General features: G+C 36.2%; 1 pseudogene; it reads left to right on the top strand.

The window, feature by feature from the left end:
* The first annotated feature begins 924 nt into the window (after positions 1-924).
* Positions 925-13,513, top strand: part of LOC129150097 (thyroid receptor-interacting protein 11-like) — a 77,531-nt pseudogene continuing 64,942 nt past the window's right edge.

The raw sequence follows: 13,513 nt of genomic DNA, 5'->3' as shown, positions 1-13,513 counted from the left end.
TGCTCTGAGATAGTTCTCAATATAGCTATAAAATAATAGTTTCCTGGCTAAATTCCAGTCCAGAAAAATCACACATAACCCCTCTAAATCTTAAAAGTGGATACAAAATTTTAAAGGCTGGTTCTCTTAATGCTTGACCGTAATTCAACCACTGCTCTGACACTAGGGCAAGCAGGAGAGCTGTTTAACTACACAGTGATGCTAAGCATACAAACAACCTATAGAAGTTAGGTCACACATGAGTTCTGATTCCAGAACTCCAAATAAAATTGTAAAAATAAAAATAACACAGTGTGGAATTTAAAATGATGCGTCTATAGTTATACAGGTATGAAGCATAAATAGGTCAATTACAAAAGAAAAAGAAGATAGCAATGGTCAGATGTTAGGCTTTCACGTAAGAAAAACACGTATTAGTAAGCACGTCTTTAACTCTGGGTTCACAAACTCAAGTAGGACTGAAGGACGAGTAACCCCGAAGTGGAAAATAGGCAAGGTAAATGGTGGTGGACTGGGCTAAGGAACCTATCAGATCGTACCTACATAGAGTATTCAAATTCATTTTAATATTAATTTAGCCAAGCAAAACAGACTGGCAGCTGATGCTGGCTCTGAAGCCACTAGTTTTAAACCATTTCTTTCACTAAGTTTCCTTAAGTTAAGCTGCAAATGTTTTCTTTTTCTTGTAACATCTCACACCTCCTTTTACTCATCTAACCTACCATGTGAATATCTTCTTCCCTGTGTAAGCTTATCTCATAAAAACATTGGTAACTAATACTCATTACACCACCCATTAATTTAATTTTTACAACAAGGCATGAGGTTACTCGTTTTCCTTATCTAGAATAATAAAAGCATAATATGCTAACTAGACCAGATGTCCTTCTGGATGTCCTTTGGGATGACCTTCCTGATGAAGCCATGGCTGCAAGGGAAGCCCGGGGCCCCCCTGAGGTAAGCCAGTGCTGGCAGCCAGGTGACGGAAGACCTACTCTTGCACAAATTTTGTGCATTGGGCCTCTAGCCTCTACATAAGGAAACAGAAAGATTGAATCTAATAAGTTGTCCATAATCAAATAGCTAGGAACTGCCAGGGTTTGGTTTGACTCAAAATGTGATGAAACTAAAATATTCCTAAGGATTACATATTCATTTTGTTGTGAAAAAAAGGAACTAAAGTACCTCTATGAAAGCATTCCATCAACTCTCCAAAACATAATGTAAAAGATTGGAGAGAGAGAGAGAGAGAGAGAGAGAGAGAGAGAGAGAGAGAAGAGAGAGAGAAGGAGGAAAGGTCTGTATTATTGAGAAATAACGGACAAAGGATTTGATCTAGAAAAAGCTAATTTACATTGTTAGTTGTATGAGCTTTCCTAAGTCCCTTAAATACTTTGAGCATAAATGTGCTCTTCAGTGTTTAACAGCCCTGGTTGGTCTGCAGCAATCATGGTGAAATATAATGATGGGCTTTTCAATATTGTAAATAAATGTGAAATCTGTTCTAGTACCCATACCAGAGGGCAGGAATGTCCATAGTCGTTTCTTGGTTGGTTCAGAACAGATGACACCCATTAGACATCTATCTCTCAAGTCACAAAGATTCCTGAGGTCTCAAACCATAGGTATCATTGTTCTTCTTTCTTCCTTCCACTGGAAACCTGTACAATTTTGCCTCACCATTTGCCTGATTCCATAATTATTCCATATTACAATGAAGTTTCATCTGCTCAACTCTCTTTTCAATAAGACAAGGCTTTTATATCAAAGCTTTAAGTACAGAATCCATTCTGTCTCTGCTAAGGTTAAGCCGTTTTTTTTCTTTGGCTCAGTCCCCAACATCTTTGTTCATGGTGGCAAGTTTGGACTGGTATCCATTCAGCCATTCACTTTCAATATCCTTCTACTTCAGAGTAATTGCATCCTTTTCCTCCTTTTCTCTCTCCAAATAATACATTTGTTTGGTTGATCAAGAAATGTTTACACTTTGGAATCTAGAAAGCACCTATTGACAGCGTCAGGAATTAGAGGAATCAAAACTGTAGGAACATGTCAGCAATGATATTTCAGTTCTGGATGGTGGACAAATGGTGGTAGTGCAGGTCTGACCCTCTCTGGTTTGGTCCTGGGCAACCTGCAGTGACGCACAGCTGCTGACTGCTAGTATGGCAAGGCATCGTCAGCATCTTCCATCTCTGGACTGTTTCTCTTCTGTCTTTATGGCTGGAGCACTCCTGTCAATTCCTCTCTGTTGCAGGAATCCACATGGTCTCAGAGTTGTTTTCTGAAAATATACAAACATATTCTTGACCAAAAGTTAATAAAGGAATATTTTCTATAAATTTGACTTGGGATCCTTTTTCATTTTTTGCCCAAATGATTTTGCTTACATGTACACATAAGGAACTGTTTGACATTGAAATTGGGACTCAAAAGAACTGTTGGCTCAGAAAGAAACTCACTACAGACTGATTCATTTGCCTTTCAGCATAACCATTATTGCTTATCTCATTTTCTGTTCTTATATGTGTATTTCTAGTATCACATGATCTCACTCATCTATGGGAAATAATGAACAACATAAACTGATGAACAAAAACAGACCCGGATACAGGGAAGCATCAATCAGACTGTCAGGCCTCAGAGGGAGGGTATGGGAGGGTGAGGTGGGGGAGAGAAATCAACCAAAGGACTTGTGTGCATGCATATAAGCCTAACTGGTGGTCACAGACAACAGGGGCGTGGGGGCATGCGTGGGGAGGAGTTTGGGATGGGAATGGGGGGATGAGGACAAATATGTAATACCTTAATCAATAAATAAATTTAAAAAAGAAAAAAAAACTGTAAGACCAGAAAACTCTGCCTAACTTCCTGAAAAAGGGAAAATAACTTTCGTTTTGATACTATACTCATTTTAATATGAAAATGCTTTAGAAAGTCTAAATGCTTTAAAAATATACTTTATTATGAATATCTACTGCTCTTATACATGGATAAAATAAGTTGTTACAGTAGCAAAGCAAAATAAACTAAAATGCAAATTGAGTCTTTAGTAAGTCACTCTGCCAGCCAAGATATTGGCTTGATATTCTACTACATATAAAATGAAATAATAGGGCATATTTCACATATTTGTTTGATAAGTCAATTACATAATATATGAGTGTGTGCAATACTCTTAGAGCACTTTATGTCCCATGATGCTACCTGATAAAGGGTAGCTATTACTGCTGTACAAACATAATTTTAGAAAAAGATGTTGCTGTTTAAAAACAGTTTTGGAAAAAGAAAAATGTGTTCTAGATAAACTAATCTATGAGGAAAGAGTAAATGATAACTTTTTTTAATAAGGAACTATTGCACAGAAATAATATTTTAAAAATAATTTTCTTACTCTCTTAAAATATGTGGTCTGCTTATTATATTTATGCCATATCAGAAAGCATTTTTGAGATTGGGTTCTGAATTTAGGTATTTTTTAAGTCCCTTTTTCAATTTATTAACTATATACCTTTGGAAAATTTTCTAAAGTTCTCCTTAATTATGATATAAGAATAGTGAAAGTATATATCTTGGATAGTAATTTTTACTAGGATCTATTGGTTAATGTATGCAAAAGTGCTTTATACTATGTCTGGTATATAGTGAATGCTCAAAATCTCTCAGCAGCTTCCTCTTCCTCCTTCTCGTCATCTCCCCACCCCCTGCTCTTTCTGCTTCTCCTGCCCCTTTCTCTCCTTTTTTTCTATTATTGGTTTTTATTCCAACAGAAACCAAGTATAATTACTGCTAGGATTATTGTAACTGTATTTGAAAGAGAAAAGGATGTTAACTTTTTGAATGACATTTGTCCTTATGATATAAAATATATTTAATGTCTGTAGTGAGAAACTGATTTTTATTTTGTAGGTATTTATTTTGTGAGTTTCCCCTGTAATTTAATCAGCTTCAAACATAAAAACCTTTCTTGTACTATCATTAGAATAATAATGATTTATACAAAAAGAAATGTTTTGTTGGCAATGATAGTGGTGTTAATGTTGATGATGATAGCGGTCATCAAATCGCGATGGTGGTTGTAGTGATGATGGTGTGACAGTCAAGGAAATTGAAAGATATCTTAACAATTTTTGACTAACTCCCAGATTTGATTGGTAAAATGTTGAGTAGTCAAACAGAATTTTTTTTTATTGGTCCTAATAGTTCACTTCATTGCTTTAGAATTATGTTATGAATAAACACATTTACTGTTTCTCATTTAACAAAAGAATGCTCCTTTCTAAACTTTGCACATAAATAATTGATTGCACAAAATTTCATAGATTCATTAAAATTCCAAATTTATCATATTTTGACCTTATGTAATCAGTAGAAAATATAGCATGATGGCACTAGTGGCATCCTGGGGTTGTATCATGAGTCCAAATGTTGTTGTTTTTTAAAAATATATTTTTATTGATTTCAGAGAGAAAGAGAGATGGAGAGAGAGAGAGAGAGAAACATCGATGATGAGAGAGAATCATTGATTGGCTGCCTTCTGCAGGTCCCCTACTGAAGATCGAGCCCATAACTCAGGCATGTGCCCTTGACTGGAATCGAACCTGGGACTCTTCAGTTCACAGGCCGATGCTCTATCCATTGAGTCAAACCAGCTAGGGCCCAAACATTTTATTATACACTAAAGGCAGTTTACTGGTACAATCATATAATGTGAAATGATTGCATATACAATAGATCAAGGCTTGCTAGATATAATCTCTACTTTCAAATGATACACGAAATCACAATCCTCTACATCACATTGTCCTCTGGGTGAGAGGCATCCCTAAAAGGATTATGTGGTTGGAATTAGATTGGAAGAATGCTCTCCCTCCAACTGTAGTGTGCATTCTAAACAGATTCCCACCCTAGCCAGTTTGGCTCAGTGGGTAGAGCATCAGCCTGTGGACTAAAGGGTCCCAGTTTTGATTCTGTTCAAGAGGCTTGATCCCCAGTTGGGGGCGTGCAGGAGGCAGCATATGGATGATTCTCTCTCATCATTGATGTTTCTATCTCTCCCTTCCTCTCTGAAATCAATAAAAATATAGAAACACACACACACACAAACACACACACACATAAATAAAAATAAATAAATAAATAAACAAATAAATAAATAATAAATAACAGATTCCCAAAGTCTGTTTTTCCCAGCTTGAGGCCTTCTGATATTTTCCCTTGAAAATGTATACTTTTTTCTTAGTGTGATAAACTCTCATTTTTATGTTGTTCATATGGCAGAATTTTCCACTGTTAAATCTTTCAACTGTTTTATCATTGGTTCTATTTTGTCACTTACTCCTTGCTCAGTTCTCTTGACTCTGTTCTACTAACACACTTCCACTGGAACTTCTTACCTGACTGTTCCTTCTGTGTGTGTGTGTGTGTGTGTGTGTGTTTATTCATTTCAGACAGAGGAAGGAAGTTGGAGAGAGAAATAGAAACATCAATTGGCTGCCCCCACAAAACACCTACTGGGGGGATCGAGCCTGCAATCTGGGCATGCTACCCTGACCGGGAATGGGATCAGCAACCTCCTGGTTCATGGGAGGATGCTTAAAAAACCTAGCCACTCTGGCCGGTCAGACTGTTCCTTCTTAAAGAAGTTTTACCAGACACAGGAACTGCCATCCACTTCATAATTCACCTGCCTTTCTCTGTTTCTGAGACATTCTATTTGTGTGACATTTCCTTAGATCTTCAACCCATGGGTCACATTTATTCACTTGAGGCACTCCATCTACAAGTTCCCAAATAACCCTGAGTTTTAGGGGCCTGGTATGGGCCAGCACAGAATGCATCATTAGTCCTATCTCTTATCTTCATTACATAACAAACAGTACTGGATTCCTAGTCAGTCTGTATCAGCCTATCAACTAGGCCAATTGATATTCTTTCTTTCAGTAATAGTCTTTCCTATGAATGAAAAAAAAAAAAAAAAAAGAAACAGAATTCTTTAAAATATATAGTTGTGTTCGTATAATTGAAACATAAAAATCACATTTTATTGATTTCCTTCTTCATAATTACTTCAGGAAATTCATTTTGGACCTAATCTAAATAAATTAACACAAATACAAAGGATCAAGGCTTTCTAGATACAATAACTACTTTCAAATGGTATGCTGAATCACAGTTCTTTACATTGCATTGTTCTCTGGGTAAGAGGCATAGCTAACTTACTGCTGTTCATAATGAAAACCTTGGCATGGTTATATGAATAATTTAGAAGTGAAGGGAGATAGTTGCATACTTTTATTCAGCTGCATACTTAGATTTTATAATATGCTGAATGTATATATGTACATATGTATATGTTTAACATCTTTGCTTATCCAAGAAACCAGATTCCCCATTCTAGTTAATTTGCCTCATCCAGGAGAAATCCTCAGCTGTTATGCTAAAATGGAGAAGACTTTATTCCCTTTAGGCTTTTCAAAGTTAGAGTTTTTCAGGACATGGCAAACTTACTTGTGCTAATATGATGTCTCAGAGAAAACCTTATTATCTGGTTTTGTCAACAGTCTCTGGACCAAACACACTGTTTTCTTGCTTATATTGACTTCATTTAATAGGATAATTTTAAAATTTTTTTATGAAGATAGGCTCTCAGTCCAAACAAGCCCCTCCTTTCAAAAGCTATAGGTCCTTATAACAAAATTTTGATAAATTCCTATACTAACAAAACTGTCTGTTTTATCTATATTCACAAACATTTATTCCCAGAATGGTGAAAAGAAGAGAAGGAAACAGATTGTGTAAAAGGTGAAGAAAAATACATCTTACTAAATTTGTTAAGAACTATAAATGAGACAATAAGATAACTTAAATTTATGTTAGCAACATTAAAACTTAAACCCTATACATGTTTCATGGTGACATTTAGGCATGCATGTATTTTTTTTTTTTTTGAAATTTGCTTAGAGTATTGTTCTTTCAAGGGTAACAACATATAAAAATAAAAAACCTCCATAATATTCTTGGGAGACAACTCACCAGTGAGTTTTTCAGCAAGGATGTTAGTAGAGAATATCCTTGAAAGAATGTTTCCTTCTGGGTAAAGGCCAGCTTACTTACCAGAGTAAAAGATTGTTTCTCTAAATTCAAGATTCTTCTCCTGTCGTATAAGCAGTTGCATGTGTAGGTGTCACCTGTATCAGTTTGTGTCACACAGTGGGAATTAGCGATGTAGGAACCACATCAAATCCTTACATCCTAGTCACTGCTATTCCTTGAGTAACACGTTGTTCTTTGTCTCTGACTCAGATACCTCTTATCTTCTGCCAGCATTCAGGAAACTGAGGCAGGCTAACTCATCAGCTTATAAGTAGGGTACGATCTCAGACTCTTCTCTGTTCTTGACAAATATCTAAGGTTTAGTTTCTCTATATTTCTAATGATATATCCAGAAAATAGAAACAAGATATGGTTGACAGAAAAGAATGATCGTTTATTATATCTCTGTGTATTTGTGGAGAAGTTGATTCAAAACCATCTCTTGGCAACTTTTAAGAAGCATTTTAAAATTGTAAGGAAAGTCTTTTTTATTTTCTGCTAAAGAACACAATCACAGGCATTTTATGAGGAAGTCAGAGGAATGGGATCTCTGATTTTTTTTTTTACACTCTCAGTAGTATTTGACAGATATTGTTAGCAGAGTGTTAGATGGTCACTATCCATCCTCCTTAACTTGGTGATGCTAGGGAAGAGAAAAAATAAAAGAGAAAAAAATGACCTGGTTAGAACTTTTTATGAACACATTCATTAAACTTTTTAATGGTACTTCTAAAAGCAAATTTATAATTTATGTATTTATGGAACATGGCCTTATGGAAAATATTAGTGTCAGCTAAGTGATTATCATTCTATAATGTTGATCCATCTTATGACTAAACTAGTTTCTTTGGGTACCTGATGTATTCTATGCATTATTTAGGGACCTTATCTGTTATATCTGAAGCATGGCACACACTTGTGTGAGAAAAAGAAGCAAAGGAGCTATAATGGAAGTTGCAAACTTCTATGTGCTTTGCCTGTAACCCACAGTTATCTGTATCTTTTGATTTTAGTATAGTTTGATACTGGGTAAGACTCTTGATATTTGTAAGTCAGACTAAAAAATATCCTCAATATCTACTTTATTTTTTTCTCATCCAATACTTTTTTTTTCTCTTCCTTTCTCACTAAACCTCAATTTTGTTTAAGTAAATAATCTCTTCCTGGATCTTCCTTAGGATCATGAGTAGTCATAGGTGTAGAAGTCTGCCAGGGTACCTTGAAAAAAGCCCTCTAACATCAAGAACCCACACCCCCACTCCTTTCTCTATTGAGTTAGGATCGAGCCTAAACGGGCAGTCGGACAACCCTCTCACAATCTAGGACTACTGGATCCCAACTGCTCACCTGCCTGCCTTCCTGATTGCCCCTAACTGCTTCTGCCTGCCAGCCTGATCACCCCCTAACCACTCCCCTGCCAGCCTGATTGATTCCTAACTGCTCCCCTGCCAGCCTGTTTGCCCCTAACTGCCCTCCCCTGCAGGCCTGGTCACCCCCAACTGCCCTTCCCTGCAGGCTCAGTCACCACCAACGTCCCTCCTCTGCTGGCCTGGTCACCCCAACTGCCCTCCCCTGCTGGCCATCTTGTGGTGGCCATCTTGTGTCCACATGGGGGCAGTCATCTTTGACCACATGGGGGCAGCCATCTTGTGTTGGAGTGTTGGTTAATTTGCATATTATTCTTTTATTGGATAGGATTAGATAGGATAGAGGCCTGGTGCATGCGTGGGGGCCGGCTGGTTTGCCCTGAAGGGTGTCCCGGATCAGGGTGGGGGTACCTTTGGGGCATGGGGCAGCCTGGTTGAGGGGCCTGTGGTGGTTTGCAGGCTGGCCACGCACCCCCATGACCCAAGCAGTGGTCCTGGTATCTGGGATTTATTTATCTTCTATAATTGAAACTTTGTAGCCTTGAGCAGAGGCCAAGACAGGCCAGGGCAGGCAGAAAGCTTGGCTTCCTCCATTGCTGGGGAAAGCCAAGCCTCCTGCTCTCTCTGTGGCCAAAGCCATCTTGGCTGGGTTAATTTGCATACTCACTCCTGATTGGCTGGTGGGCATGGCTTGTGGATATAGTGGAGGTACGGTCAATTTGCATATTAATTTTTCATTAGATAGAATATATATATCTCTCTTTATCCATTCATCTGTCAGAAGATACTTAGTTTGTTTTTATATCTTGGATACTGTAAATAAAACTGCAATGAACATGGAAGTGCAGATATCTCTTTGTGATCCTGATTTCATTTCCTTTGGATGTATACCCCAAAGTGGGATTGTTAGATCATATGTAGTTCTGTTTTTAATTTTTTGAGGAGTCTTTATACTGTTTTACATTATGGCTCTCCTGATTTACATTCCAATCAAGAGTGTAGAGGTTTTCCTTTTCTCCACAACCTTGACAATATTTGTTATCTTTTGATTTTTGTCATCCTGATTTGCTATTCACATATGAATTTTAGTGCAATGTCTATGCAAATATGTGTACATATTTTAATTAAACTTCCTTTGAAGTTATTCTAAGTATTTAATTAGTTTTGTTGTTATTATGAATGACATTTTTCATTTATTACATTTGTGGGCATAATTAATTTAGGGGTAAATTTTGAAAAGTGAAATTGTGAGAAGAACTGGTAAAGGGGGCATTCACCACACCACTTCAGACAGTATTGGTTTGGAGGGTGCCAGGGGATCTCATCTTAGCCCTACAAACACTGTGTTCATGAGACAGTGTGCCTACTTATTTTTTTGACATGAATATCAATGAAGAAATTATAAATATTAAAACAATGGAATTGGTTGTATGATTCCATTTCTTTGGGCTTCTGAAATACTTTTACATCAGGGACTCTTAACTCCTAACTTATACAAGGGACAAATTTCTGATAATATATGTTTTTCTACCAATAATATTACTCATCTTGGATCTGAAAAATTAATAGAAATCATTAAAGTCTATATAACATTAAATGCTTAAATGTTTTATGAACAAAGAACAATAAAAAATTCCAAAAAGAAAGAGAAGACCACAGATATAAATTATCTTTGGTATTAACAGACACAATATATTTGCTGAAATTGACAAAGCACACTTAAATTACTAGAACCTAGTGAATTTAGTTAGAAGAAATTTAAATACAAATGTTCAAACTTCTGATTAAGATAAGATTAAAAATAGTTGCTATAGTAGTGTACTTCAAGTTGTAAATATAGGCCCCATCTTTCAAGAGACCCTTTAATTGACTCAGAAAGATACCTTTGATCTTTTTTTCATGGTTACACGATCAATAAAATCTATGTGATTAAAGCACATAAAAGGGAAAACATGTTAGCAAAAATCACATAGTTGGACTCTCACGTTATTAATCTGCTGAAATTTGTTGTGAAGATCAATGAGCATCAAGAAGGATGTTAAGGGAGGAAGAAACAACAGCTGTTATTAACTAATTATATAGTAAACAGAAGACTGAGTGTCCTTACAAGAAAAAGATCTCAGAGATAACGAGCCTTATTTTCTATGCAAGGAAACAGGTTAAAAAATAAAGTAAGTAAATTTCTGAACATCAGTCATTTATTAAATGGTAGAATTTAAATCAAGCTTGTTTCTGTTTGAGGCCAGCTTCCATGTTTCTTCCAATAAATAATATTTTAATAAATTGAACCCCAATAAACAGGAAGTTATAGAATCATAAACCTGGCAGATTTTTCCATTTCATGAGCTTGTGCACAAGTTCAAGAGCAGATGACTGTCTTTGACCACCCCTGCTGTAGCACCAGCAGTGACATTGACCCACCGCTCTGCCCCAGCACCGATGCATTGGCCACATGTGGGAATCAGATTCCATGATCCTGCTCTTCTCATGCATTCTTCAAATTATCCTGCATATTTCCCACTTTTTATAACAAGTCAGCAGAGAAAAATGTTTACCTGTCCTCTTTCTCATTTAAAGGAACTTGTAAAATGCCTGGCATTTTACCTCTTAGTGCTTTAAGCTGCTTTCTCTATGTCACACACAATGGTATTGGTTTTTATTATTATTCAATTATAAATATATTCTTTCTATCAAATTGTGAAATGTGTATTTTTTATTCTATTCTTTGGCCCATAAGTTGTTTAGGACTATGCATTCTAATTTTCAAACAGATGAAATTCATGTAACTCTCTTTGTTGTTATTGTTTTGTTATGATGATGACTTATTTTTTTGGTGGGGGGGATGTGATCTGTAACAAAAACATTTTTAAATTTTGTGAGACATGTCTATTACCAACTTTATGGTCAATTATTTGTATATATACTACTTGTGAATTGTCAATTATTTTGACTACTTATCAATTATTTTGTGTATATATACTACCTGTGAATGTTCAATATATTATCAATTTTGTTAATCTCATTTACTAAATCCTTAACAATCAAACTACTATTAAATCTTTTTAGTCCTTGCTAAAAAATGAAGTATGTTAAAAATATTCCACAACCAATTATGAAATTATTTCTTTGGCATTCTCTTAATTGTCCTTCAACTACTTTGAAGCTAATTTACATAATAATTTAAACCTAATTTATTTAGAATTGTTAACATTTCCTCTTTTTATTTATTTTGTTTTATTTTTTCCATCACCATTTATCATCCCTGTACCCTCTTCCACCTCCATTCCTCCTCCCCCTCGCAATTTCATTGAAATTTAAATGGATATGCGTCACTATCTATCTATCCTTGATAAAAAATTTTAGTATTAAAGACTATGTGCACATTAATATAACTATTACACTGAGTATTTCAGGTATTGCTTCGCTGCTCCAAATTCATCCTTTTTTGCCTGCTCTGTGAAAATGAACATATGCCCCTGTAATGTGTATTTTTTCTTTGTCAATTGGTATTTGTTAAACTTGGTCCTTAGAGGGCCCTGGAGAGTGATTGAGGAGGAAAGGGTTATCTCCTTTGGCAGGCTCTTACAACACCTGTGGCCTTCTCCCCAACCCCGGGTTACTGAAATGCACAAGGCTTCTTCCACTACTAGCTTCTTAAAAGACACAGAGGTCAGCAGTACATAGTTGCCAGGGTCTCCCTACCCCACCAGCATCTATCTTGTGTGGTTATGCAGCAGAGTTTCTCTGCTCTTTCCCTGGTACATTAGAAGATAGATTTCCATCAAATTTAATTGGAGCAGCACCATAGTGACTTCTCTGCCATTCAACAAACCTTATCTATCAGAGCTGGATCTCTGTCCTGGGTTACAGAGAGCTCTTTTCTCAATGCTTTGTCTGTCATTTCTATATAATTTTTCTTTTTCTTTACTTCTTATTTTCTAATCTCTCATTACTCCAACATACTGTTATAGTTAGTAATTCTTTACACTAAACTTCTCTTTTTAAACTATGTGTAATTTCTTTCTCCTGATTGGACCCAAATCCATATGCCAACATATAAGCCAGTTGGAGATGCCTTAACAAAATACCTTAATAATAAATGGGTGGCTTTAAAAAGTGGAAACATATTTTCTCACAGGTCTGGAGGTTGGAAGTCTGAGCTCAGGGTGCCCGCATGATCAGGTTCTGGTGAGCACCCTTTTCCTGGCTGGCAGATGGCTGGTTTCTCACTGTAACTTCACATGGAGGAGAGAGAGCTCTGGTATCACTTCCTGTTCTTATAAGGATCTCAGTGTTTATCACATTAGGTTTCTACCTGTATGCATTTATTTACCATTACCTCCTTAAAAGTCAGATCTTCATTACATACACATGGGGGGAGGGGGTTAGAGCTTCAACCTGAGAATTGAGGGTGGGCACAATTTAGTCCTTAACATCATATTTCTTTTGATTAATATTTGCTTACTATAACATTTTTAAATATTTTAAATTGAGAACTTTCTATAAACTTTTAAGAGGTTTAATTTTATCTAGTCAAGCAAAATATCTTTTCATATGTTTAGCTATTTTGGAGTACTGTAAATATTCCTGGAAACTTTTATGTGAGGATTCATTTTGGCCTAATTTTAAAATGAATTATTTCAAAAATGCTTGTTTCCTTTCTGCCTGGTACTTAGGTGCACTCCAACGAGGATCTTGTTTTAACTGAATGGTAGGGTAGGGATTTGGGACCACCCTAGTCATTTTAGGTCACCCACATGAGTGTCTGATTTTATTTAGGAATCCTCAGGAGAGGATCATCATCGCAAGAGCTGAATCATGATTCTCTCTATGTGACAAGAATTTACTCTAGTCCAAGCAATCAGGGTCTTTTTTTTTCAGATCCCCTTCATGGATCTAGACTTAAATCTGGAATCTCTAATCTTAACAAAACCATTATGTTAGATCATGTGTTTTGTACAAATAGCTCTTTAAAGTCCAGATTCTAGACCATCTGGGAGTAACAGGTACTCTCAGAGTGTTCTAGTTCTATTGCCTGCTAATTATTCAAG

This window comes from Eptesicus fuscus, chromosome 8, assembly GCF_027574615.1.
Source record: "Eptesicus fuscus isolate TK198812 chromosome 8, DD_ASM_mEF_20220401, whole genome shotgun sequence".
Lineage (NCBI taxonomy): Eukaryota > Metazoa > Chordata > Mammalia > Chiroptera > Vespertilionidae > Eptesicus > Eptesicus fuscus.
This window is presented reverse-complemented; position numbering and strand designations above follow the sequence as displayed.